Source organism: Hemitrygon akajei, chromosome 1 (assembly GCF_048418815.1).
Source record: "Hemitrygon akajei chromosome 1, sHemAka1.3, whole genome shotgun sequence".
Classification (NCBI taxonomy): Eukaryota; Metazoa; Chordata; class Chondrichthyes; order Myliobatiformes; family Dasyatidae; genus Hemitrygon; species Hemitrygon akajei.
In genome coordinates, this window is record NC_133124.1 from 154,765,990 (window position 1) to 154,793,504 (window position 27,515).

General features: G+C 44.8%; 1 long non-coding RNA gene across 1 annotated transcript; it reads right to left on the bottom strand.

Moving 5' to 3' along the window:
- Positions 1-1,768: 1,768 nt before the first annotated feature.
- Positions 1,769-2,885, bottom strand: LOC140733749 (uncharacterized). The gene is made up of 3 exons (XR_012100347.1): positions 2,807-2,885; positions 2,510-2,668; positions 1,769-2,348 (listed from the first exon to the last, which is right to left on the bottom strand). It is a non-coding gene; the product is annotated as an uncharacterized lncRNA (long non-coding RNA).
- Between the last annotated feature and the right edge of the window lie 24,630 nt (positions 2,886-27,515).

Genomic DNA, 27,515 nt, shown 5'->3' on the forward strand with positions numbered 1-27,515 from the left:
CCCAAATTTGCCTCTGGCCATTATAATATGGACGTCTACAATTTAAGTAGGTATTGGACAAGGAGAATAGGGGCAGAGGACGGGGCTGATCAGACACAGAATTAAGTGTCGCAACAGAGGGGAAGAGGAGTGACTGACTCAATGGCAGGGGGAAGTGGTGTGTGCGGAAGCGAAAGTTCCCTTTGGAGAATATTCATCACCAAATGAGATGGGTGATGGGAGGGAGGTCAAGTGGACAGGAAGGGGAGGGTGTCAGGATTGATAGGACGGCAAGAGGAGTGACTCACTGAATGACAGAGGGAGAGGGTGGTGGGATGGAAGGCGGAAATTGGTAGCGCAATATGTCAGCCAACCAGCAGAAGATGCACAATATCGAGGTCTTGTAGTAGGAGTGAGTGGAGCGGGGGGATGATTTACGGTTGATAGGACCAAGGGCTTGGTGTATCAGACTGGTTGAGAGACGGTTTAGAAATTGCAGTGCTGGAGATTTTAGGGGGGGATTCAGGGGTGTTTAGACGAACCATTGCAGGGAATATTAGAGGGAATATTGGTACTCTGGATATTAAAGGGTTTCCAAGGGGCTGTGGAGGCGGATGTGCCAGTCCCCTTCCTCCCCATTTCCGTGTCCACTCCTACCCCTGCGTTCCTCCCCGTCTCCGTACCACATACTCTCCTACGCCGCTCTCTGTTGCCGCTATCCTCCTACTCCTCTACACCCCTCCTCGTCTGCTCAACAACTACAATCCTCTCCTTCTCTCCGTCTTGGTAACCTCCACTACAAAGATTCATTTCGTGTGTGTGTGTGGGGAGTGAGGGACTGTTTTTTTCGACTCCAGTTCCAAGTTGACTGCATGGAGTCTCCTCTGCAAACTTCTTCAACTCGAGTACTTAGCTGATATATTTCACTCCAAGACCATGTCTCTGTGTCTGGGCTCGGGAGGCTGATATTGAATGATGTGGAGAGACTTCCAATCTGTGTCTCCAGACGAATGTGATGTAACGGTGCAGATGGAACTTCACCCTGTGTTTAACACCGGTGTTCCATTCCCCATCTCTTTTCTACTCAGACACACATCACTTGTTTTATCTGAACATTTAATCTCTTTTGTCACATTTAATTCTGTCTGGGGAGGGCAAGGATAGCGCGTGAGGGTGCGAGGGCGAAGAGAGCGCGCGAGGGTCCGAGGGCGAGCAGAGCGCGTGAGGGTGAGGGTAAGGAGAGCGTGCGAGGGCAAGGGCGAGGAGAGTGCGCGAGGCTGCGAGGGTGAGGAGAGCGCGCAATGGTGCGAGGGCGAGGGCAAGGAGAGCCCGCAAGGGTGCGAGGGCGAGGGCAAAGAGAGCGCGAGGGTGCGAGGGTAAAGAGAGTGCGCGAGGGCGAGGGCAAGGAGAACGCGAGGGTAAGGAGAGTGCGCGAGAGTGAGGGCAAGGAGAGCGCGCGAGGGTGAGGGCAAGGAGAGCACGCGAGGGTGCAAGGGGACATGAGGAGCAAGAAGTGCACTGGGTGGGCGTGGACGTGGGGTATGACATGCATGTAACTAGAGTTCTGTGAAACCCACCTCCCCCAGCCTGGAGGTGAGACGCTGTTATGCCCGTGTGAGGAGCTCTGGGTCAATGTTACAGTGCACTGGGTGGTGGGGACAGCAGTAACCTCAGGTCACTGTTTCCCCTCAAAGAGTCATGCCTGACACCAAGATAGCAATTCACAGAGTTTTATTTATTTCATCTTGACAACTGTAAATTAAATAATGGTAACTTCCGATTTCCGATTCACTCACAGTCACACACAATTAACTGACCGTTGACAACAAGAGACAGTTTGAATAATGTCCCGTTTCTCACCTTCACTCTGCATCAGGGAAACCAATGATTATAAAATCACACTTCAGGGCCGTGTCCAATATCGCAGCAGATCCAGGGTCACTACCAAGGAATTTGGCAATTTTACACCATTATATCGATCAGACTGCAGAACGCACCGTCCTCAGCAAAGTGAGCCAGAAGATTCTCTGTCGGAATAGTCTCGCCTCAGGACACCGGTGTCCCAGACTGAGCCAGACCACGGACTCTTCCTGTCTGTGTGATTACGTGGTGGAATTACGTATCTGCCGAACCATAACTGGCGTCAGAGGGTGCTCAGCTGCAGCCGGTGTCCCATGAAAACTGTTCAGAATTAAACCTGGAGCGCGGCCGTTGAATGGAAGGGCGGAAAATCGTTAAAACGACCCATCCTGTGAGTGGGGATATTCACACATTCAGATGTTCACAGGAATACTGTCAGTCCGGGTCTGGGTTCCTGCAGAGACCTAAGTTCCTTCTCACCGGTCCAAAAGAATTCATTGTCCCTCAGCCTGAAACACATGGAAGAATAAAGAGGGAAGAGGCAGATTACACAACAGTGCCAGCAACAGGGGACTGGGGTTAACATTTCAACATTCACAGACAAATATCACCAGAAAACCCGTCGATTCGCTGATATTTTATCACATTGAACATCAACACAAACCCTCACCGGATCCGCTGCAGACTTGGGAGGAACAGAATGAGGTACTGGAGAGCGGGGACAGATCTGTTTGTGAGCAAGTTTACTGTCACGTCTAGCTCCGTCAGTATACTGAGAGCGGGGACAAGATCCTCAACACCAGAATCTGTGAGACCGACATCGTTCAGCCTGGAGGTGAGAGAGAGTGAGGGTGAAGGACACAGAGAGACAGGAGATGGTGCAAATCCCGTGTTTATCAGTAACACAATTACTGATCACATAAATGTTCAGTGTCAGACACCCAGTGACTCTAAGCATAATACTTACCACAGAGTTTGTATTTTACACTCTGGGTTCCTCAGAGCCGCAGACGCCAGTTTCACACCTAAATCTCCCAGGTTATTCGTCCCGTGTCTAAGTACAAATAGACAAACTGATGAACAAAGTGATTCAAACAGTGGGTCTGACCGAGTTTCTCTCACTCAGATATTTTTGGAAACATTAAACCCTTCAGTAAATAAATAATTGGATTTCCATCACTGTCAAAGTCCCTCTCTGCCCATCTTCAGGAATGTCAGTAATTTAATCTCTCAGTGTGACCCTGTAAACATCAATAGGATGATCAATCCGACAGGAGGAAGGGGATGGGGTAGAGAGATCCTACAGCAGGAAGGGTGATGAACAATAAAGATCCGACAGGCAGAAAGGTTGGGGAAGAGAGATCCTTTCAGGAAGAAAGGGGGAATGGGGAAGCGAGATCCTTTCAGGAAGAAAGGGGGAATGGGGAAGAGTGATCCTGACAGGGGGAAATGGGGAACGGGGAAGAGAGATCCTGACAGGGGAAAGGGGGAATGGGGAAGAGAGATCCTTGCAGGAGGAAGGGGGATGGAAATAATAGATCCCAGAGGAAAGGGGGATGGAAAGGGAGATCCAAAAGGACAGAGGGGGTTGTGAACAAGAGATCCCACAGGAGGAAGGGGGATGGAGAAGGGAGATCCAACAGTAGGAAGGGGGATGTGAAGAAGACATCCCACAGGAGGATAGCAATGAGACAGTAGATCCCAAAAGAGGAGGAAATACTGAAGTTGATCTCAGCTGGCCTGAGCTGAGGCCCACAATGGGAGAAGGGGAAGCCCAAATGGCGGCTGGGAAAGCAGACTCACTTCGGTGGAGTGCAGGCAATAGTCACACCCGGGAAAGGCAGGGGGAGGACAATCTCACTGAGGTATTTCTCTCCCTCTCACTGAGACAGTCCTCTGACCCTCTCCTGTCCCTGGTCGGGAAGTGGCTGTGACGCTCTGACACATCTGCTGCAGTCAGTGTCCTTCTGGGTGTCAGTAACATTGAGAAGTCTGTTGTCACAGGTAGTGAGAAAAGTCCGCTCCTCTGATTTGCCCCCATTAAACCAATGGCTGCTGTTCACTGATCTGATGAAGAGTCCAAAATCCCTTCACAGAGAACCCTTCCATCCCTGGGGAATTACTGACCTAACCCCGGTCATTTGTCATAATTCTTCACTATCTGATTTACTACAGTTTTACCCAAATCCCTTCACATTGAAACAACACAATGGAACAGTTTCACTGTTCAGACTGTGAGATAAATCACGTTACCCCAACTCCTGGCACTTGTGCAGCCCGGGTCCCAACCGCTGGATTCCTTCATACTGAATACGGCAGTTCCACAGGTCAAGCTGTTTTATTGTATCACAGAGGCCAATGACATGAGACAGGACTGCACAGTCAATCGGGGTCAGTGTCAATCCACGGAATGAAAGTGTTTCCACAGATCCCAGTGTGGCCTTGGCCAGTCCGCGATTCTGAGACTCAAACACGTAGTGCAATGTGTTCAGGAGGCTCCTTGTATCATTTCCACTCCCTGTGTTTCCACTCTGGTGTTTAATCTCCTCCTTCACCCAATCAATCACCTGGCAGGTTGTTTGATGAGGAAATGGACCCAGAAACTCATTCAGGCCCCGAGCTGTCACTGGGGAGGAGAGACCAGCAACAAAACGGAGATATACCTCAAATTGCCCATCTGTTGTGTTCTGAGCTTTAGTGGGGAATTTCAGTTTATCACTGGTATGTGAAATCAGGAATCCTGCGAGTGCCACTACAAACTGTTGGATGGTGAGGTGTGGGAATGTGTACACCACACACCGGGCAGAATCCCCTCTCCAAAATCTCCATCAGGAACCCGGACAGGAATTGGGAAGGCCCTCTAATCTGTCCTGCCTGAGCACTGCTGTAATATTTTCCCTGAATAGCAATGCCACCCCCTCTCCCACCCTTCATCCCTCTGCCTCTATCACATCTGAAACATCGGAACCCTGGAGCATTGAGCTGCCAGTCCTGCCCCTCCTGTAGCTAAGTTTCACTAATGGCTACAATGTCATAATTCCACATGTCAATCCACGCCCTCAGCTCGTCAGCCTTCCCCACAATACTCCTCGCATTGAAATAGACACACCTCAGAAGATTATTACCACCACACACAACCCATCTATTTGAGAGTTTGCATGAAACTTTAACATCGCTTATTTTCACCTCCGCTCCACTATCTGCTCTGGCACTCTGGTTCCCATTCCCCTGCAAATCTACAAACCCCATTTCCAGAAAAGTTGGGATATTTTCCAAAATGCAATAAAAACAAAAATCTGTGATATGTTAATTCACGTGAACCTTTATTTAACTGAAAAGTTGAAAGAAACGATTTTCAATAGTTTTACTGACCAACTTAATTGTATTTTGTAAATATACACAAATTTAGATTTTGATGGCTGCAACACACTCAACAAAAGTTGTGATAGAGGCATGTTTACCATTGTGTTACATCACCTTTCCTTTTAATAACACTTTTTAATCATTTTGGAACTGAGGATACTAATTGTAGTAGATTTGCAATTGGAAATTTTGTCCACTCTTGCTTGATATAAGACTTCAGCTGCTCAACAGTCCGTGGTCCGGAGACTGATTCTTGTCTGATTCTTCTCTTCATGATGCGCCATACATTTTCAATAGGAGATAGATCTGGACTGGCAGCAGGCCAGTCAAGCACACACATTCTGTGCCTACAAAGCCACGCTGTTGTAACCCGTGCAGAATGTGGTCGGTATTGTCCTGCTGAAATAAGCATGGACGTCCCGGGAAGAGATGTCGCCTTGATGGCAACATATGTCTCTGTAAAATCCTAATATATGCCTCAGAGTCAACGGTACCTTCACATATATGCAACTCACCCATGCCGTGGGCACTGATGCACCCCCATACCATCACAGATGCTGGCTTTTGCACCTTTCGCTGATAACAATCAGGATGGTAGTTTTCATCTTTGGCACGGAGAACTCGATGCCCGTTTTTTCCGAAAACTAGCTGAAACGTGGACTCATCTGACCACAGCACACGGTTCCAAAGTCTTTTGGTCCAACTGAGATGAGCTCGGCCCCAGAGAACTCGCCGACGTTTCTGCATAGAGTTGATGTATGGCTTCCTCCTTGCGTAATACAGTTACAAGTTGCATTTCTGGATGCAGTGATAGACTGTGTTAAGTGACAATGGTTTTCCGAAGTACTCCTGAGCCCAGGTGGCTATAATTGTCACAGTAGCATGACGGTTTCTTAAGCAGTGCCGCCTGAGGGCTCGAAGATCACGCACATTCAACAATGGTTTCCGACCTTGCCCTTTATGCACTGAGATGTCTCTGAATTCTCTGAATCTTTTCACAATATTATGTACTGTAGATGTTGAAAGACCTAAATTCTCTGCAATCTTGCGTTGGGAAATGTTCCTTTTGAACTGACTAACAATTCTCTCACAAATTTTGGCACAAAGGAGATGACCTATCCTTGCTGCAAAGACTGAGCCTTTGATGGACGCTACTTTTATACCCAGTCATGATACCTCACCTGCTACCAATTAGCCTGCTTAATGTGGAGTCTTCCAAACTGGTGTTACTTGAATATTCTGTGCATTTTTCAATCTTGTTTTAACTCTGTCCCAACTTTTGTTGAGCGTGTTGCAGCCATCAAATTCTAAATTTGTGTATATTTACAAAATACAATTAAGTTGGTCAGTAAATCTATTGAAAATCTTTTCTTTGTACTTTTGTCAGTTAAATAAGGGTTCACGTGAATTAACATATCACAGATTTTTGTTTTTATTGCATTTTGGAAAATATCCCAACTTTTCTGGAAATGGGGTTTGCAGTTTAAACCATTCCCAATAGCACTGAAAACCTCCCTGCAAGGATATTGGTCCCCCTGTAGTTCAGGTGTAACCCGTCCCTCTTGTACAGGTCCCACCTGCCCCAGAAGAGGTCCCAATGATCCTGAAATCTGAAACCCTGCCCCCTACACCAGTTCCTCAGCCACGTGTTCATCGTCCAGAGCATCCTATTCTTACCCTCACTGGCACATGGCACAGGTAGCAATCCTGAGATTACCACCCTCCAGGTCCTGCTTTTTAACTTCCTACCAAACTCAAGCACATAAACAAAATGCTGGTGGAACACAGCAGGCCAGGTAGCATCTATAAGGAGAAGCACTGTCGACCTTTCGGGCTGAGACCCTTTGTCATGGAAACGTCGACAGTGCTTCTTCTCCTTATAGATGCTGCCTGGCCTTCTGTGTTCCACCAGCATTTTATGCGTGTTGCTTGAATTTCCAGCATCTGCAGATTTCCTCGTGTTTGCTCAAGCTCAGAAAAATCGGAAGGCTGACTGACGTTCACATTAACAAATCAATGTATGATTTCTCATTTGACCAACAGGCACATCAGCCAATAACAGCAGCGGTCAGTGTTGGGTCTGAGTTACGAAAGGCTGATGGAAATCTGTCCCTCCTCTTCCACTCCATCACTATGGCAGAGTTCAGCGAGTTGGTGCTGTTGGTGATCGCCGACCTCGGCGCCCACAAAGACAGGCGTGGTTCCCCTTCGATACATCGGTGAGTCCGTTCCAGCAATGTCTGTGATGGCTGAGGACAAATGTATTTGCAGGGAGCGAGCGGGGAGGGAGGCCACATGACTACAACTCCCAGAAGGACTTGCTGATGACACAAAAATTGGGGGTGTTGTGGAGAGTCTGGAGGGTTGTCAGAGATTACAGCGGGAAATAGATAGGATGCAGAACTGGGTTGAGAAGTGGCAGGAAAGTGGGGTGTGTTGTGGAGAGTCTGGAGGATTGTCAGAGATTACAGCGGGATATAGATTGGATGCAGAACTGGGCTGTGAAGTGGCAGAGGGAGTTTAACCCAAATATGTGTGAAGTGGTTCATTTCGACAGGTCAATTCTGAACACAGAATATAATATTAATGGTGAGACTCTTGGGCAGTGTGGAGGATCAGAGAGATCTTGGGATCTGTGTCCATACGACACTCAAAGCTGCTGTGCAGGTTGTCAGTGTTGTTAAGAAGGCGTCTGGTCTGATGGCATTCATCAACTGTGGGGTTGAGTTCAAGAGCTGTGAGGTAATATTGAAGGCCTTAGTTAGACCTCACTTGGAGTACTGTGTTCAGTTCTGGTCACTTTACTACAGGAAGGATGTGGATACTATAGAGAGAGTGCAGACAAGATTTACAAGGATGTTGCTCCTGGATTGGAGAGTATGCCTTATGAGAATCGATTGAGTGAACTTAGCCTTTTCCCCTTGGAGCGATGGAGGATGAGAGGTGAGTAGACAAAGCTTAACAGGATGCTGCTCGGATAAACAGACTGGATCTAGTTTCTCTGGAGCAGCTGAGGCTGAGGGAGGTCTGACAGACGTTTACAGGAACAAGAGAGACATAGACAGAATGGAGAGCTGGTAATTTTTTCTCTAAGGAGGAAATTTCTAACAGCAGAGGGCATGGACTTCAGGAGAAAGGGGGAACACCACCTCATTGGTAATTCTTGCACTATTTATGTATTTTGTAATTTAGTGTAATTTTGCATCTTGTCTCTGCACAGCTGCTGTTAAAACATTTAGGAAAGACAATAACATTAAAAACCTGACTCAGAATGTTTAAAGGAGATGAGCATTGCCAGTTTTGTTTTTCATACCCTTCGTGGTGGGTGTCTGGACTGAATGCTGGGGCGGTGGTGGTGGAGGCAGATGCAATAGAGGCTATTAGATACCACGTGAATGTGAGGAGAATGGAGGGATGTGGATGTTGTGTAGGCAGAGGGATTGATGTAGTAAGGCATGAAATGACCAGGTCAATTTGTTCAGAACAACATATTGAGCAGAGGGGCCTGTTCAAGGACAAGTACAGGAAGCAGAGCAGGTAAACTGCATAAAGTGATCCCAGTTAGAGAACAGATTGTGACGTCAGTGGATATATTTTGTCATCACAGTTCTCTCATTAAATATACTTCATTGCTGAATAACATGAGGTTTCTGATGTTTATAATGGATGTGGTGAATTGTACTGATCAGACATCTCAGCCTAATGAGCCAACTAAAATTATTGTGAAAGCTGCAGAAAGGTATCTTGGTGTAACTGGTTTTATGTGGGAAGCTGTAATTGAAGCTCTGATGGGTGGGGTATCTGTATCCCAGTCTACTTGTGAAGGTACATAATGGGATTAAAATATTGCAGTGGGATGCAAGAAGCCAGATTTATAATGTTCAAGAATTTAAGAAATTTATTTCTGATTTGGCAGATGCTGCCGATGTTATATATATTCAGGAACCTGGTTATTTGCACATATTAAGTTTTTTGTGCACTATTATATTGTCATTCGGCATGATGTGTTAGTTGGTAGAGGGGTGGTGTTGCCAGTTTTATAAGGCAAGTAGCAGGGTGTAGAGTTGTGGATGTCAATGAAATGGATGTGAGATCTGTTGTAGAAACATTGATTCAACAGGTAGGTGTATAAAAGTGGTTCATTTTTACAACACTTGTTGACAACTTTCTATTGATTGGTTGGAAAGTATATGTAATTCTTGCTCGCGAAGGGCTGTATTTTCTGGGTATTTAAATGCACATAGTTCACTCTGGGGTTGTTTGCAGTATAAAGGTAATGGTTTAATTGAAGAAGAGTTTTTCACCTTGTGTGTCTGAAAGGGTACGAGATCTAATATTCATAGTAGTTCTGGAACTGCTGCAGAATACTGAGGAAGATGCGTATTTTTACAATGAAAGGTTATGTCATGTTATTCAGCGAAATACGTTGGAAGTGATTCCCTTCACAAATGGAATTGATAGGAGAAAGGCTGTACCATGGTGGACTGGGGGAGTGTGTGGAGGGAACTAGGGAGAGAAACAAGGCGTTTAAGAGAGTTGAGAAGTATCAGTCTTCGAGTGACCTTATTAAGCACAAAAGGGCACAGGCCATGGTGAAGAAAGTGGTGAAGATTGTGAAAAAGATTTTCTGGAGGTCATATTGTGATAATATTGGAAGGGATTGGCAGTTCAGATGTCTCCAGGAAAGGATGATATGTTATTTTATGATCAGACATATGACTGACAATTCTCTTGTGATATTAAAATTTCTGAATTGTATTTGGAGGTTTGACCATCTTTCTCATGGAAAATGGTTGTAGTAGTGCCCATTCTAAAACCTGGGAGATCCCCGTCTGATCCTTCTGGTTATAAGCCACTATCGTTAATGGATCATTCATGTAAACTGATGGAATTTATGGTAATCGAACATTTGAGCTATATTTTGGGAAAGTGAGGTGATTTTGCATTTTATCAGAGTGGATATCAGAAGAGTAGAATGACATTGGATTCAGTTTTATGTTTGGAAGATCATATTAGGAATGCAGAGTTAAATATAGATATTGTAATAGTAAAATATTTTGATATTGAAAAGGCAGATGATATTTATGGAAGGACGGACTTTTGATTAAATTTTGGAAATGTGTTTGCGGGGGCCATTGAATAATTTTTTGAGTTTTTTTTATTAGGACATCCTGTGAAGGTACGGGTGGGCAGGTTATATTTGGGTTTCTATAAGATAGAGATTGTGACCCCCAGGATAGTATTTATTATTTCATATTATGATTAATAATGTTTTTTCTGAGATAGGTTCTGGGGTGTATAAATTACTAGATGTAGATGACAGTTTATGGATTAGAGGTAGAAATTTCAATGTTGGATGCAATTAGCAATTAATAAGGTCGAACAGTCAGCAAATTTAAGCTTTCAGTGGCAAAAAATCACAAGTCATGTCTTTGATAAACAGGATTAAGAGACCTGCACTTGCTTTGAAATCATATGATCAAACTCTTGCAGACGTGTCAGTGGTAAGATTTCCAGGCTTGTGGACAAAGCTGACAAAGGTGCGCTGGAGGACTGTTGCGAACTTTCCAAGAAGACTGTTTTTAGTTTTGGTTGCCTGGGTTCTTACACGCTGGGAATATGGGTTCTTTGGATTTGCAACATTTCCCACTGTCACCTTCTGGGTAACCCTACATTGCTTTTTTCAATGCCTTTAGTTGATTTTAGATACATGATTTAATCCAGTCTAAGGATTCTGTTATGCCTGAGAATCCTTTGATTTGAGGAAAATTATTATGATATGTTAAACATTGCTGCAGAAGATCCCAAGATAACTTAACTGGGATGTTAATGTGGCTGTTTTTTGTGCATGGACTATAGGTAACAATAAAGAAACAACTTACAAACTATTTATCAGTACATACAGTAGAATTATCGGCTTACAGTGGGTGGTGGAAATTTGTTTGTGTAAATTTGTCATTTGTTCAGAAGCCTTTTCCGTTTTGAAGAGTCTTAAAACAGGTAATTCTCACAGTAGGATAGATTTACTGTTGAAAACTCACCAAAGATTATTTCCTACACAAAGTATTGTTTTATATGTCCACTTCATATGACACAAGCAATCTCCCAGATGTCTGGATGGGCCAAGGACATCGGGTAACAGAGGAAATGAAACAGATTGACATTCGGAAGGAAACGGTGATGAGAAGACTGATGGGACTGAAGGCTGACAAATCCCCAGGTCCAGATGGTCTGCACCCTAGGGTACTAAATGAGGTGGCCCTGGAAATTGCGGATGCATTGGTAATCATTTTCCAATGTTCCTTAAATTCAGGATCAGTTTCTGAGGATTGGAGATTGGCTAATGTTATCCCACTTTTTAAGAAAGGAGGGAGGGAGAAAACAGAGAACTATCGACCTGTCAGCCTGACATCGGTGGTGGGAAAAATGCTAGAGTCCATTATTAAGGATGAAATAGTGGCATATCTAGATAGCAGTGATAGGATTGGGCCAAGCCAGCATGGATTTACCAACGGTAAATCCTGCTTGACTAATCTGTTGGAGTTTTTCGAGGATGTAACCAGGAAGTTAGACGGGGGAGATCCCGTGGATGTAGTGTACCTCGATTTTAAGAAGGCATTTGATAAGGTCCCACATAGAAGATTGGTGGGTAAAATCAAAGCTCAGGGCATCGGGGGGAAGGCATTGACATGGATAGAAAACTGGTTGGCAGATAGAAAGCAAAGGGTAGCGGTGAATGGGTGTTTCTCGGAATGGCAGGTGGTGACTAGTGGGGTGCCACAGGGCTTGGTATTGGGACCACAGCTGTTTACCATTTACGTTAACGATTTGGATGAAGGCATAGAAAATAACATCAGCAAATTTGCTGATGATACTAAGCTGGGTGGCAGTGTGACATGTGATGAGGATGTTAGGAGAATTCAGGGTGACTTGGATAGGCTGGGTGAGTGGGCAGATACTTGGCAGATGATGTTTAATGTGAATGTGAGGTTATCCACTTTGGGAGTAAGAACAGGAAGGCAGATTATTATCTGAACGGTGTAGGGTTGGGTAAGGGAGAAATACAAAGAGATCTCGAGGCCTTGTTCATCAGTCACTGAAGGTGAATGAGCAAGTGCAGCAGGCAGTGAAGAAGGCTAATGGAATGTTGGCCTTTATTACAAAGGGAATTGAGTACAAGAGCAAGGAAATCCTCTTGCATTTGTACAGAGCCCTGGTGAGACCACACCTGGAGTATTGTGTACAGTTTTGGTCTCCAGGGTTAAGGAAGGACATCCTGGCTGTAGAGGAAGTGCAGCGTAGATTCACGAGGTTAATTCCTGGGATGTCTGGACTGTCTTATGTAGAGAGGTTAGAGACACTGGGCTTGTACACGCTGGAATTAAGGAGATTGAGAGGGGATCTGATTGAAATATATAAGATTATTAAGGGATTGGACAAGATAGAGGCAGGAAATATGTTCCAGATGCTGGGAGAGTCCAGTACCAGAGAGCATGGTTTGAGAATAAGGGGTAGTGTGGCGACCCAATTACTAGCACACTCGAACCGGCTGACAATTAGCCAACGTGCAGGCACAAAGGAAGAAAGCCTGAGGGGGTTTCAGTACATGCCTCTCGAGGTATCGGGTGGGGGAGACAGGCTTTAAAGCAAGACTGTGAATTTGAAATAAACTTATTCTTTGACTGCAGCTTATCGACTCCGTGTCGTTATTTTAGCGCTGCGTGTAGCACACCGCTACAGTAGGTCATTTAGGACAGAGTTAAGGAAAAACTTCTTCTCCCAGAGAGTTGTGGGGGTCTGGAATGCACTGCCTCGGAAGGTAGTGGAGGCCAATTCTCTGGATGCTTTCAAGAAGGAGCTAGATAGGTATCTTATGGATAGGGGAATCAAGGGATATGGGGACAAGGCAGGAACCGGGTATTGATGGTAATTGATCAGCTATGATCTCAAAATGGCGGTGCAGGCTCGAGGGGCCGAATGGTCTACTTCTGCACCTATTGTCTATTGATATGGGTCCCTGCACGTAGAGGTTCAGTTACAAAAGCTGTTAAAATCTCAGCTGTGGATAAACATCTTCCACTTAGCTAATCAGAATCTAAGGGGTTGGTGGGTTAAGAATTATAGCAATTATGTTGGGATAATGGGCCTCAAAGGAGACACATTTACAGAATATATAACTGTTAGGTTTATGGGGGAAGGGGGTAAAACAAGAATGTAAGGAATTACATTGACACGACTTAGAATTTGGCACTATGACTTCGTTGTGCTGGGAAACATCATTCTGGGTCATGTAGTTTTCATTTAAAAGTTTTCTTAATTTATTGCAGTAACTTTAATTTAATTCACTGTATTGTGTTTCTTTACGTAGAATCTATAGGACTTGGGGGGGGGTAACTTAGGTTTCATTTGAATCTTTTTCATGTTCAGTTATTAAGAGATTGGGAGGCTTAAATTACATATGTTACTCGGGAATTTGTGTCCTTATACGTAAACCGTTATTAGTGTAATCCCGATCTCTTTGTATCATTATCATTATTATGTTTATCAATTCGAAACTTAATAAAACAGATTGAGAAAGAAATAAAAGCTTTTTTTTAAGTAATTGCAGTAACTTCAATTCATTGTATTGTGTTTTGTTAAGTACAATTTATAGGACTTTTGGGGGTAATGTATGTTTCACTTGAAAAAGCATTGAGGGCTTTATTTCCCAATTACCTACACCACACTCCAGTCCAGTTAGAAGCCGGAATGCGGCTTCAATTTGGAGTGTTCACCGCTGTTTATCCAAACCCCGCCCTCGTTCTTCACGTTAGCAAATCATTCAAGGGTGAGGCGGATACTGGTCTGATTGACATTGGATTACCCCACCAGCATCCGACTTGATCCCCGCCACTTTGTGGCAGAGTCGGGCTGTGAGTTCGGTGGGCGGGATAGGGAAACAGATGGACATAGCAACACGTACAACACACTGGAGGAACTCAGCAGGCCGGGCAGCATCCGTGGAAACGAGAAGTCAAGGTTTCGGGCCGGGACCCTTCGTCAGGACTGACTGTATTTCGAAATAGATGGACATATCCACAGACCAATGTGCGGGCGGAATTCCGGGGTAGTTCTTTGACTGACATCTGACGGGTCCAATGATCTACCGAGTCTCCAAGGCCGGTGCTTTGCCCCTTCCCACACACACACTATCGTAACGTCCTGGAGCTGCCGGTCGATGGTTTTAGCCCACAAAGCTGTGCCGAACATGTCCCTACCTTAGAAATACCTGGGAGATCAGGCGGTGAATATGAGGAGCTTTAGCCCGGACTGGAGATACTGCGGCCGCCTCTGGTTTGTGCTCAGGACGAGGCTTTATTAATGAACTGAAGCACCGAGGTGACCGGATATTTCACCGCGCTGATCAGCTGATAACGTCTGACAGGCACAATCCCCACGGTGACAGATTGTGATTAAATTAAGATCAGTTGTGGGAGTTAATTTGTCCCAATAAAGGTGTCTGATCAATTGAATATGCTTCCACTGTAAATCTGCCTTGAGAGTCATCACAGTTCCAAATCAGTACACACCCCCATGTGCACATTGGATTATTCCAGAGCATGAGTCATTTCAAACAGTTCACAAACTAGCTGTTTCCTTTTTTTGAAAAAAGAACAGATAACAAAGTTAATATTGCATTTATTATTAAAGGCTGTATAAACGGAAAAACCTTGAGATGTGAAACACCTCCAAATCCACCAGTTCCCGCAAGTCAATGTTCCCCCCCGAATCCACCAACACACCCAACTAAGCACATATCTGCAAATCGGTGTGCACCCGCAAATCTGTGCTCAGCGGCAAACCCGCATTCAACCCTCAAATCAGTGTGTATCCCCAAAGCAACCGACACCCCAAAATCCCTGTGCCCTCACAGATTCGCTGGCCTACCCCTAAATCTGTACACATCCACAAAGCCGCATGCACCCCCCGATTCACCGACAAATCTGGAATCCACTGTAAGCCCAAAATGATGGCAACCGATTCTGCTGTATATCCTGATAAATGGCTGGTAGGTCGTTTCTTTATCGTTACCTATAATTCCGGCACAAAAACAGCCACACCAACAATCCCAGTTAAATTATATTTTGATCTGTTACGTATTCAGGCAACAATAAATATAGATGAGTTAGGCAAGGGTTTTTATAACAAATAACACGTTTATTAAACACTGAAACAAACCCCCTCAAAAGTAAACAAACCCAAACGTAACCGGAACTCAGCTGCTGTGCGACACATTCACAGTTCTTAATAGTGTTGCATGTTCAAACAGTTCTTAAAGCGGTATTGAAAAAAAAACAGTTCTTTAAAGCGGTATGCCGAAAGTAAACAGTTCTTTAAAGCGGTAAGCCGAAAGTTCAAAAGCTCACAGTCCTTTTAAAAGGAGAGACTTTTTAAGGCGATTTGAATTCTCTTCCACGTCGTTGTCCTTCGATTCCCCGGCGTCGAACTTTCCCACGAAGAATTTTATAAAATATAACGGCTTAAAGGTACTGACCTTTCTTCCACACTATTCTCAAATCCTTTCTGGTCATCCCAGGGATTAACAGCGAGAATAGTCAACGAAATCCTTCCGAATGAGGATCAAACAAGGTCGAACTTTTCCACCTTCGAAAATCGATTCTCCTCGAGTTTTATCTTCCAAACTTTTATCTTCACTCTCCCTCAGCAAAGAAACCGCTGGCAATGACCTTTTAAACTTTAGGCATTTTATAAAACTTCATTTTTCAACTAAACTGCGTCATCACATTAAATCACGCAGGGACATGAAGTCATCTTGGCAAATCCCGCCACGAACTGCCCCACCTGACAGGGTGGGTCTTCCTTTTATACCCTGTAAAAAAAAACTGTCACATGACCTCTACTGGCGGGAAAATGACATCACTCCACAATCACAAGACCATTACCTCATGTCCAGTATAACTTCAACCCCAGTCACGTGACAAGGGTACCACTGTCACGTGTCACGGGTACGTAACACCTCCCTCCAAAAAAAAAACATTTTTGGTCTGACAAGAACAAAAATTTTAACAATTACTTACAAGAAAAACAAATGTATAAATTATATAACATACAGAATATACAATACAGTAGGAGTGTTACAATAAAAAAACCACTCAAAAAAAATTACATTGTACATTCAACATCGAGATAGACAATCAGCAACTACATTATCTTTACCTTTAACATGAGTTATCACAATATTGTACTCTTGTAACATCAAACTCCAATTTAACAATCTTCTGTTTTTGTTTTTCATCTTACTCAGAAAAACTAACGGATTATGATCAGTGTAAACAATAAGTGGTTTTTGAGTTGTACCAACATATACCTCAAAATATTCCAAAGCTAAAACAAGAGAGAACAATTCTTTCTCTATTGTTGAATAGTTTCTTTGATGCTTATTAAATTTCTTAGAAAAGGAAGCTACTGGATGATCAACCTCATCACCCTCATTCCTTTGCATCAATACTGCTCCCGCAGCTTCATCACTAGCATCTACAGCTAATGAAAAGGGTTTTTCAAAGTCAGGTGCCTTAAGCACAGGTTGTTGACATATCATTGTTTTCAATTTTTCAAATGCTTCCTGACAAGGCACTGTCCACACAAACTTCACATTCTTCTGCAGAAGATTAGTTAATGGAAGGGCAACATTAGCAAAATTCTTACAAAATTTTCGATAATATCCTACCATTCCCAAAAATCTTCTGAGAGTTTTTTTTCCGTTGGAGTGGGAATCTCTAAAATTGCTTGAACTTTTGCCTGAACAGGAGCTACCTTACCTTGACCTACAACATAACCAAGGTAAGTCACAGTGGCATGTCCAAATTCACTCTTGGCTAAATTAATAGTCAAGTTAGCTTTTGAAAGCTTTTCAAACAATTTCTCCACCACAATTATGTGTGCTTCCCAAGTATCATTTCCTGTCACTAAATCATCAATATAAGCATCAGTATCTTTCAATCCCTGAATCACAGAATTAATCATCCTCTGGAAAGTACCTGGGGCATTCTTCATCCCAAATGGAAGAACATTATACTCATATAACCCAGATGGAGTTACAAATGCAGAAATCTCTCTACCTCTGTCCGTTAATGGAACACACCAATACCCTTTCAATAAATCAATCTTTGTAAGGAACTTTGCTTTCCCAACTTTATCTACACAATCATCTACTCTAGGAATTGGATAAGCATCTGTTTTCGTTACAGCATTCACCTTCCTATAGTCCGTACAAAACCTAATACTACCATCAGGTTTTGGCACCATAACACATGGCGAACTCCAATTCGAGTTAGAATGTCTAATAATATCATTCTCTAACATGTATTCAATTTCTTTCTCAGCAAGTTCACATTTTTCCATGTTCATCCTATATGGATGTTGTTTAATAGGTTTGGCATTTCCAACATCTACATCATGTGAAGCTATAGTAGTCCTTCTCGGAACATCTGGAAACAAATCCTTATACTTAAAAATCAATTCCTTCATCTGTTGTTTCTGCTCTAGCTGTAAATGTGCTAATTTCTCATCCATATTTTCCAAAATGGTCGAATTAGGTAACCTAACAGAAACAATGTTAGATTTAGAATGAAAGTCAGATGAATCATCTATCATGTTCCCAGTTAAATCAAACTCATTCTCACTAACCACAACAGTCACAGTATCAGATTGTTTCTCAAAATATGGTTTAATCATATTTATGTGGCAAAGTTGTGTTGACCTTCTACGATCTGGAGTTTTTATTACGTAATCCACATCATTGATTCTAGACACAATTTCATAAGGACCATGAAATCTAGCTTGAAAAGGATTTGTCTGCACTGGGAAAAGAACCAACACCTTATCTCCAGGCTTAAACATCCTCAACCTAGCTTCCTTATCATACCAAGTTTTCATTTTCTCCTGAGCCAACTTTAAATTTTCCTTGGCTAAACTACAAGCTTTATGTAACCTGTCCTTAAATTTCAAAACATAGTCCAACAAATTAGTATGCACTTCCTTACTAATCCACTGTTCCTTCAATAAAGCTAAAGGTCCTCTAACTCTATGCCCAAACACAAGTTCAAATGGACTAAAACCTAAAGATTCCTGTACTGATTCCCTTACTGCAAATAAAAGTAAGTTTACACTCTCATCCCAGTCACTTTCATTTTCCACACAATATGTCCTAATCATATTCTTGAGAGTAGAATGAAACCTCTCCAAGGCACCTTGCGATTCTGGATGGTATGCAGACGAAGTGATTTGCTTAGCTCCCAATTTATAAACTATCTGTTGAAACAATCCAGACATAAAATTACTACCTTGATCAGTTTGTATTTCCTTAGGCAATCCAAAATAAGTAAAGAATTTTATAAGAGCCTTCGTCACAGTTTTAGCTTTTATATTCCTAAGTGGTACTGCCTCTGGAAACCTAGACGAAGTACACATGATAGTCAACAAATACTGATAACCAGTTTTTGTCTTTGGTAATGGACCAACACAATCTACAATAACTTTAGAAAACGGTTCACCAAATGCTGGAATAGGTTGTAATGGAGCTACTGGTGTAACCTGATTTGGTTTACCCACAATTTGACAAGTATGGCACTTCTTACAAAACATCGCCACATCTTTTCTTAAACCAGGCCAGTAAAAATGTTTTAAAATCTTGTCCACAGTTTTCCTTACCCCTTGATGTCCACCTAAAGGCACACTATGAGCTAAAGTCAAAATCTCATTCCGATAAACTTTAGGAACAACTACCTGATAAACAACATTCCATTCCTCACTTGCAGGAATTGTAGGCGACCTCCACTTCCTCATCAACACTCCTTTTTCCAAATAATATCCTACTGACACCTTCTCAATTTCACTACCTAGTAAAGCTTGTTCCCTTAATTTTCTAATCTCAGGATCTCTATTCTGCTCTGCTATCATCTCCTTCCGAGACAGAGATAAATCTTCATAGTCAGACTTACTCCCAGAATCTTGTTCAAACAACGAAGGTAAGAAAGTCTCTGACACATCCTCAAAACTCGAATCCTGAGTTGAACAGTCATGAGTAACAACCTCATTCTGCACATCAATTTTTTTAGCCATAGCTCTAGTCACAACACAGGAAAAATCTGTGTTAGAATTCACCTCTGGTTCCTCTGATTCCATTGTCAAATGCACTTCAGGAAAAACTTGTCCACCTGCCAAGTCATTACCTAACAATAAAGAAATACCCTTCACAGGTAAGCTATGCTGTAATCCTACTTTAACAAATCCTGTAACTAACCCTGACTTTAAATTTACTTCATGTAAATGTACAGGCATAAAATCACTTCCAACACCTCTCATGTAATTTACCTCACCAGTATCACTCTCTTCATTAAACTTCAACACACTATCTAACATCAGTGATTGAGAAGCTCCAGTATCCTTAAGAATTTTTATCGGCACCAGAGTAGATCCTTCTTTCAAGGATACAAACCCTTCAGTTATAAAATGATCATATCCCTTTCTAACTTGGTCAGACTCTAACAAATCCTCATTTGTGTTTACCAAACCCTGTAACTTTACAGGTGCTTCAGTATGTTGCACACAAGCATCTGGAACTGCTTCCTTCTCTTTCTTTTTCAATTTGAAACAGTTAGCTATTACATGGCCAGGCTTCTTACAATAGTTACAAATAAGACCAAACTGTCTTTCCTTCACAAGTTTACCTTCCTCCTTACCTCTCTCATTAACCTCTGATTTAATTTCTGATTTACCTTGAGTCTCCATATTATTTTTCCTCTTGAAAATTCTACCCTGAGGAAATTTATTCTTATGGATTAAAACATACTCATCAGCTAATCTAGCACAGTCCTGCAATTTATCAGTATCCCTCTCATTTAAGTAGGTCCTTAATTCAACAGGAATGCTTCTTTTAAATTCCTCCATCAAAATCAACTCTTTCAATGTATCATAGTCCTCATTTACATTTTTAGAAGAAACCCATCTCTCAAAACACATAGCTTTATCATAGGCAAATTCCACATAAGTCTTTTCCACAGACTTCTTCAAACTCCTGAATCTTTCCCTATAAGCTTCTGGGACTAATTCGTATGCTTTGAGAATATTTGTTTTCACAATATCATAATCTAATGCTTGCGCAGCAGTTAAAGCTGTGTAAACTTGCTGTGCTTTGCCTTTAATCACACTCTGTAACAACACTGACCATTTATCTTTCGGCCACTCTGACATCCGAGCAATAGTTTCAAAATGTTGAAAATATCTTTCCACTTCTGTTTCACTAAATGGAGGGACCAATTTAATTTCTTGGCTAGCAACAAACGGTTTTTTAAAATCAGAAGACTGATTCCCAGACCTTAATTTCACCATTGCATATTCAAAATCTCTCTGCTTCTGTTCAATTTCCAATTTACACCTCTCTAACATCAGTTGTTCGATTTGCAACTGCATCTCCAGATTACTTATTGGAAACGATTCTAAAATCGATTCATCAAAATCACCCGAAGCCACAAAATGTGATGCGATTTTTCTCTGTATTACAGCTTTTGATGTAGTCGCCAAAATACCTTTAAATTGCAATCTATTAGCAATCTCAGATACTTCAGTTTTTTTCGCCTTCGCTAACAAACCCGCAGCTGGCGAATCCAGAAACTCATCAATATTCATCGTTGCCGAATACCACTCACAAGCCAATCAAACAAAAGAATCGAGCAATCCCCGTTACCAAAACACCGATTCAAAATTCAACAAGCATTTTAAACTCAAACGATCCAATTCCGGACGTAGCCCCCATAATTAAGTTACGTATTCAGGCAACAATAAATATAGATGAGTTAGGCAAGGGTTTTTATAACAAATAACACGTTTATTAAACACTGAAACAAACCCCCTCAAAAGTAAACAAACCCAAACGTAACCGGAACTCCGCTGCTGTGCGACACATTCACAGTTCTTAATAGCGTTGCATGTTCAAACAGTTCTTTAAAGCGGTATGCCGAAAGTAAACAGTTCTTTAAAGCGGTATGCCGAAAGTTCAAAAGCTCACAGTCCTTTTAAAAGGAGAGACTTTTTAAGGCGATTTGAATTCTCTTCCACGTCGTTGTCCTTCGATTCCCCGGCGTCGAACTTACCCACGAAGAATTTTATAAAATATAACGGCTTAAAGGTACTGACCTTTCTTCCACACTATTCTCAAATCCTTTCTGGTCATCCCAGGGATTAACAGCGAGAATAGTCAACGAAATCCTTCCGAATGAGGATCAAACAAGGTCGAACTTTTCCACCTTCGAAAATCGATTCTCCTCGAGTTTTATCTTCCAAACTTTTATCTTCACTCTCCCTCAGCAAAGAAACCGCTGGCAATGACCTTTTAAACTTTAGGCATTTTATAAAACTTCATTTTTCAACTAAACTGCGTCATCACATTAAATCACGCAAACACATGAAGTCATCTTGGCAAATCCCGCCACGAACTGCCCCACCTGACAGGGTGGGTCTTCCTTTTATACCCTGTAAAAAAAACCTGTCACATGACCTCTACTGGCGGGAAAATGACATCACTCCACCATCACAAGACCATTACTTCATGTCCAGTATAACTTCAACCCCAGTCACGTGACAAGGGTAACACAGTCACGTGTCATGGGTAACAGATCCTTCTGTAAAAATAGTTAACCTATCTCAATAATTTACCTTAATAGATGCTGAACCAACCGATTCGCAGACATAACATAATCGTTAGACTTCATTAAATCGTGTATCCTAAAATCAACCAAAGGTATTGAAAGAAACAGGGTGGGGTTAAAGAGAGCGCGACAGTGGAACATTTTGCATAATTCAACCAACCCACATTCCAAGCATGATAAGAACACAGGCACTGAAAATTCAGAAACACTCTTCTTGTGAAGTTCCCAACAGTTCTCCAACACATCTTTATCAGCATGATAATTTCTTTGCCACCTCAAATTAATCCAGTATATTGACATTAAATTCAACCTCTGCAATTTCAACCAGTAAAGCCGAAACAGGAGACGACCTTACTGCACCACAACACAATCATAAAGCCTGTGCTTGTATCACGCGCAAACATTTTAAAGTTGAAGATGAAGCTAATCAATAAACCACACAGACAGAATCAAGAACAGTTCGAATTAAACAAATATAAATGGTCAACAGAGATTTTACTGTAGTACCCCAGAATACCCACATAGACACCTGAGAGTATTTAATACTCCTTTATATTTATCAATTATTATACCGATATGGTGCTTCCATGTCAGCTTATTATCCATCCATTTGCTTAGAAATCTTACCACTGACAACTTTTCAGGAGTTTGATCATATGATTTCAAATCAAGTGCAAGTCTATTAATCATGTTTGTAAGACACATATTTTGTCTTGTAGCTACAGAAAACTAAAATCCCATGTATTTGCTGACATTATAAAATGTTATGTTACCTCTCTTTTCCAAAATATAATTCAAACGCTCGATTATCATATGTTCCATCAGTTTACATAAATGAGATATTGTAGCGGTGTGCTACACACAGCGCTGGAATAACGACACGCAGACGGTGAGTTGCAGTTGCGTAAAAGGTTTATTCAAACTTCACGACCTCGCTTTTAAGCCTTCCCGTTTCCGCCCTCCCCGGGCGGGAATGCCTTAGGAGGCGCGTATTCACAGTCCCGTCCCGCGCGCGGGCGTCTCCCCTTGCTGGTGAACAAGGACCGGCGCCCTTTTCCGGGCCGGCCTCCATGCCGGCGCGCACCGTTTCGTGAGCCGGTTCGAGTGCGCTGAGAAGTGGGTCACCACATAACCCAACCCCCTCCCCCCCCCCCAGAACCGGCGACACCCCCCCCCCCCCAATGTCCACAGTCTGAGTCGGCCTCTGTTTGGGAGGTCTGCCTCTGCGCCGCGGTGCCTGAGTTCCGACCGGCTGCGCCAAGTCCACATGGCCCGGTTTGAGTCGGTCCACCGTGAAAACCTCCTCTTTCCCCCCAATGTCCAGCGCGAACGTGGACCCGTTGTTCCTGGTCACCTTAAACGGCCCCTAGTAGGGCCGCTGTAGCGGTGCCCGATGTCCGCCCCGTCGTACAAAAACAAATTTACGGTGCTGCAGGTCTTTGGGTACGCAGGTCGGGCTCTGTCCATGCTGTGAAGTGGGTATGGGGGCCAGGTTACCGAGCCTCTCGCGTAGTCTGTCCAGGACTGATGCGGGTTCTTCCTCTTGCCCCCTTGGGTCTGGTATGAATTCTCCTGGGAGGAGCAGGGGTGCCGCCGTACACCAACTCGGCCGACGAGGTGTGCAGATCCTCTTTGGGCGCCGTGCGGATTCTGAGCAGGACCCAGGGGAGCTCGTCCGCCCAGTTAGGCCCTTTGAGGAGGGCCATGAGAGCCGACTTCAGGTGACGGTGGAAACTGTCCACTAGTCCGTTCAATTGTGGGTGGTAGGCAGTTGTGTGGTGCAGCTGTGTCCCCAAAAGGCTGGCCATAGCTGACCACAGGCTGGAGGTGAACTGGGCGCCTCTGTCGGAGGTAATATGGGCCGGTACACCAAAGCGAGATACCCAGGTTGCAATCAGTGCCCGGGCGCAGGATTCGTGAGCGGGACTGCCTCTGGCCATCTTGTGAACTGGTCTACGATAGTTAGCAGGTGCCGCGCTCCTCACGACACTGGCAGGGGGCCCATGATGTCCACATGAATGTGGTGCAAACGCCGGTGGGTGAGGTGGAACTGCTGCGGCAGGGCTTTGGTGTGCCGCTGCACCTTGGCTGTTTGGCACTGCATGCACGTTTTGGCCCATTCACTGACCTGATTGCGGAGTCTGTGCCAAACGAACCTGTTGGCTATAATCCGGACGGTTGTCCTGATGGAGACCTGTGCTAAGTTGTGAAAGGAGTTGAAAACTCGCCGTCGCCAGGCTGCCGGGATGATGGGGCGAGGTTGGCCGGTAGCTACATCATACAGTAGGGTCCTCTCACCTGGGCCTACGGGGAAGTCTTGGAGCTGCACACCGGAGATTGCAGTTCTGTAACTAAGGTTCTCATCATCTGCCAGCTGCGCCTCCGCCAGCGTTGCATAGTCCATCCCCAGGGACAGGGCCTGGACAGCTGGTCTGGAGAGTGCGTAGCCACGACGTTGTCCTTTCCCGAGACATGCCGGACATCCATCGTGTATTCGGAGATGTAGGACAGATGTCGCTGCTGGCGGGACGACTAGGGATCGGACACCTCCGTTAACGCAAAGGTAAGTGGTCTGTGGTCCGTGAACACGGTGAAGGGCCTACCTTCTAAGAAGTACCTGAAATGCCGGATTGCCAGGTATAGTGCCAACAGTTCCCGGTCGAAAGCACTGTATTTGAGTTCGGGTGGTCGTAGGTGTTTGCTGAAGAATGCCAGGGGTTGCCAGCGACTCTCGATGAGTTGTTGCAGCCCCCCACCGACTGCCGTGTTAGATGCGTCCACTGTGAGGGCGGTAGGGACGTCTGTTCTGGGGTGCACTAGCATTGTGGCGTTTGCCAAGGCTTCTTTGGTTTTAACAAAAGCAGCTGCGCCCTCTTCGTCCCAGGTAATGTCCTTGCCCTTACCTGACATCAGGGTGAACAGGGGGCGCATGATTCGGGCTGCTGAGGGGAGGAAGCGGTGGTAGAAATTCACCATACCCTCGAATTCCTGAAGGCCTTTGATTGTGTTGGGTCGGGGGAAATGGCGGACCGCGTCTACCTTGGCGGGCAGAGGAGTTGCGCCGTCTTTAGTAATTCTGTGGCCCAGGAAGTCGATGGTGTCGAGTCCGAACTGGCATTTGGCCTGGTTGATTGTTAAGCCGTAGTCACGCAGTCGTGCGTAGAGTTGACGGAGGTGGGACGGATGCTCCTGACGACTACTGCTGGCTATGAGGATGTTGTCCAAATAGATGAAAGCGAAGTCCAGGTCGCGTCTCACCGTGTCCATGAGCCGCTGGAATGTCTGTGCGGCATTCCTTAGGCCGAACGGCCTTAGGAGGAATTTGAAAAGGCCGAAAGGAGTGATGAGTGCTGTTTTGGGGATGTAGTTCGGATGCATCAGAATTTGATGGTATCCCATTACAAGGTTCACCTTGGAAAAGATCCTTGCCCGCCATGCAGGTTTGCAGCAAAGTCCTGAATGTGCGGTGCAGGGTAGCGGTCTGATGTTGTAGCCTCGTTCAGTCTGTGGTAGTCGCTGCATGGTCTCCAGCCCCCTGTTGCTTTGGGCACCATGTGCATGGGGGAGGCCCATGGGCTGTTGGACCGCAGTACGATCCCCAATTCCTCCATCCTCTTGAACTCCTCCTTCGCCAGTCGGAGCTTGTCCGGGGGAAGCCTTCGAGCACGGGCGTGGAGGGGTGGTCCCTGGGTCAGGATGTGGTGCTGTACTCTGTGTCTGAGCATGGCTGCCGTGAACTGCGGTGTCAGAACTGATGGGAAGCCCACCAGGACTCTGGTGAATTCGTTGTCAGACAGTGTGATGGAGTCCAGGTGTGGGGCTGGCAACTTGGCTTCACCCAGGGAGGACGTTTCAAAAGTCTTGGCGTGGACTAGTCTCTTCCCTCGCAGGTTGACCAGCAGGCTGTGAGTTCGGAAAAAATCCGCCCCCAAGAGTGGTTGGGCCACGGTGGCCAGTGTGAAGTCCCACGTGAACCGGCTGGAGCCGAACTGTAGCCGCACCGTATGGGTGCTGTAGGTCATTATTGCGCTGCTATTTGCGGCCCTCAGTGTGGGTCCCGGTTCTCTGTTGCGGGTGTCGTAACTCGTCAGAGGTAAGACACTGATCTCGGCTCCGGTGTCGACCAAAAAGTGGCGTCCCGACTGTTTGTCCCAGACATACAGAAGGCTATCCTGATGGCCAGCCGCCGTAGCCATCAGCGGCGGCTGGCCCTGGTGTTTCCCGGGAACTTGCAGGGCGGGCTACAGCAGCGGGCTTCTGCGGCCCACCGCTGGTGGTAGAAGCACCATTGTTCGTTGGTCTCCGCACTCCTGCCTCTGGGGTTTGTGGGCTCTGCTGCCGGGCCGGGTCTTGTCCGCTGTTTGGCGCGGGGCTTGGTGATCTGTGCGACGGACGTCCCACTCTCCTTCTTGGCTTTCCACAGTACGTCTGCCCGGGCTGCCACCTTCCGGGGGTCGCTGAAATCCACGTCGGACAGCAGCAGGCGTATGACCTCGGGCAGCTGCTCGAGGAACGCCTGCTCAAACATCAGGCAGGGCTTGTGTCCTTCAGCCAGGGCCAGCATCTTGTTCATTAATGCCAACAGCGGCCTGTCTCCCAAACCATCCAGGTGCAGTAAGCGGGTAGCTTGCTCGTGCCCTGAGAGTCCGAAAGTCCTTATGAGCAGGGCTTTGAATATTTGCCGTCCTCCGGGGGCGACTGTATGAACTGCTCAACCTGGGCGGCCATCTCCTGGTCGAGGGAGCTCACCACGTAGTAGTAACATGTGGAATCCGAGGTTATCTGCCGAATGTGGAATTGGGTTTCTGCTTGTTGGAACCATAGGTGAGGTCGCAGTAGGCCGTCGGGGTCACCAATTGTAGCGGTGTGCTACACACAGCGCTGGAATAACGACACACAGACGGTGAGTTGCAGTTGCGTAAAAGATTTATTCCAACTTCGCAGCATCTCTTTTAAGCCTTCCTGTTTCCACCCTCCCCGGGCGGGAATTCACAGTCCCTTCCCGCGCGGGGGCTTTTCCCCTTGCTGGTGAAGAAGGCCTAGTGCCCTTTTGGGGGCCGGCCTCTGTGCCGGCGCGCGCCATTTTGTGAGCTGGTTCGAGTGCGCTGGAAAGTGGGTCACCACAACGTTACTGATATTGGCCTATAACTAAAAGGATCAACGGAGATCTCCCAGGTTTCAGAATGGGCACTACTACAACCATTTCCCATGAGGAAGGAAGATGGCCAAACCTCGCAATATGATTCAGAAATGTTAATGTTATCTCAAGAGAGCTGTCAGTCATATGTCTGATCATACAATAGCATATATCATCCTGTCCTGGAGACGTCTGACCTGCCAATTCCTTCCAATATTATCACAATATGACCTCCAGAAAACCTTGTACAGAGGATGTGGAGAGTCTGCAGAGGAATATAGATAGGTTAAGTGAGTGGGCCAAGGTCTGGCAGATGGAATGCAACGTTGGTAATTGCGAGATCATCGACTTTGGAATGAATAATAGAATGATAGTATAAGGAATAATAAAAGATTATTATTGAAATGGTGAAAGATTGCAGCATGCTGTTGTGCAATGGGACTTGGGAGTGCTTGTTTGTGAATCACAAA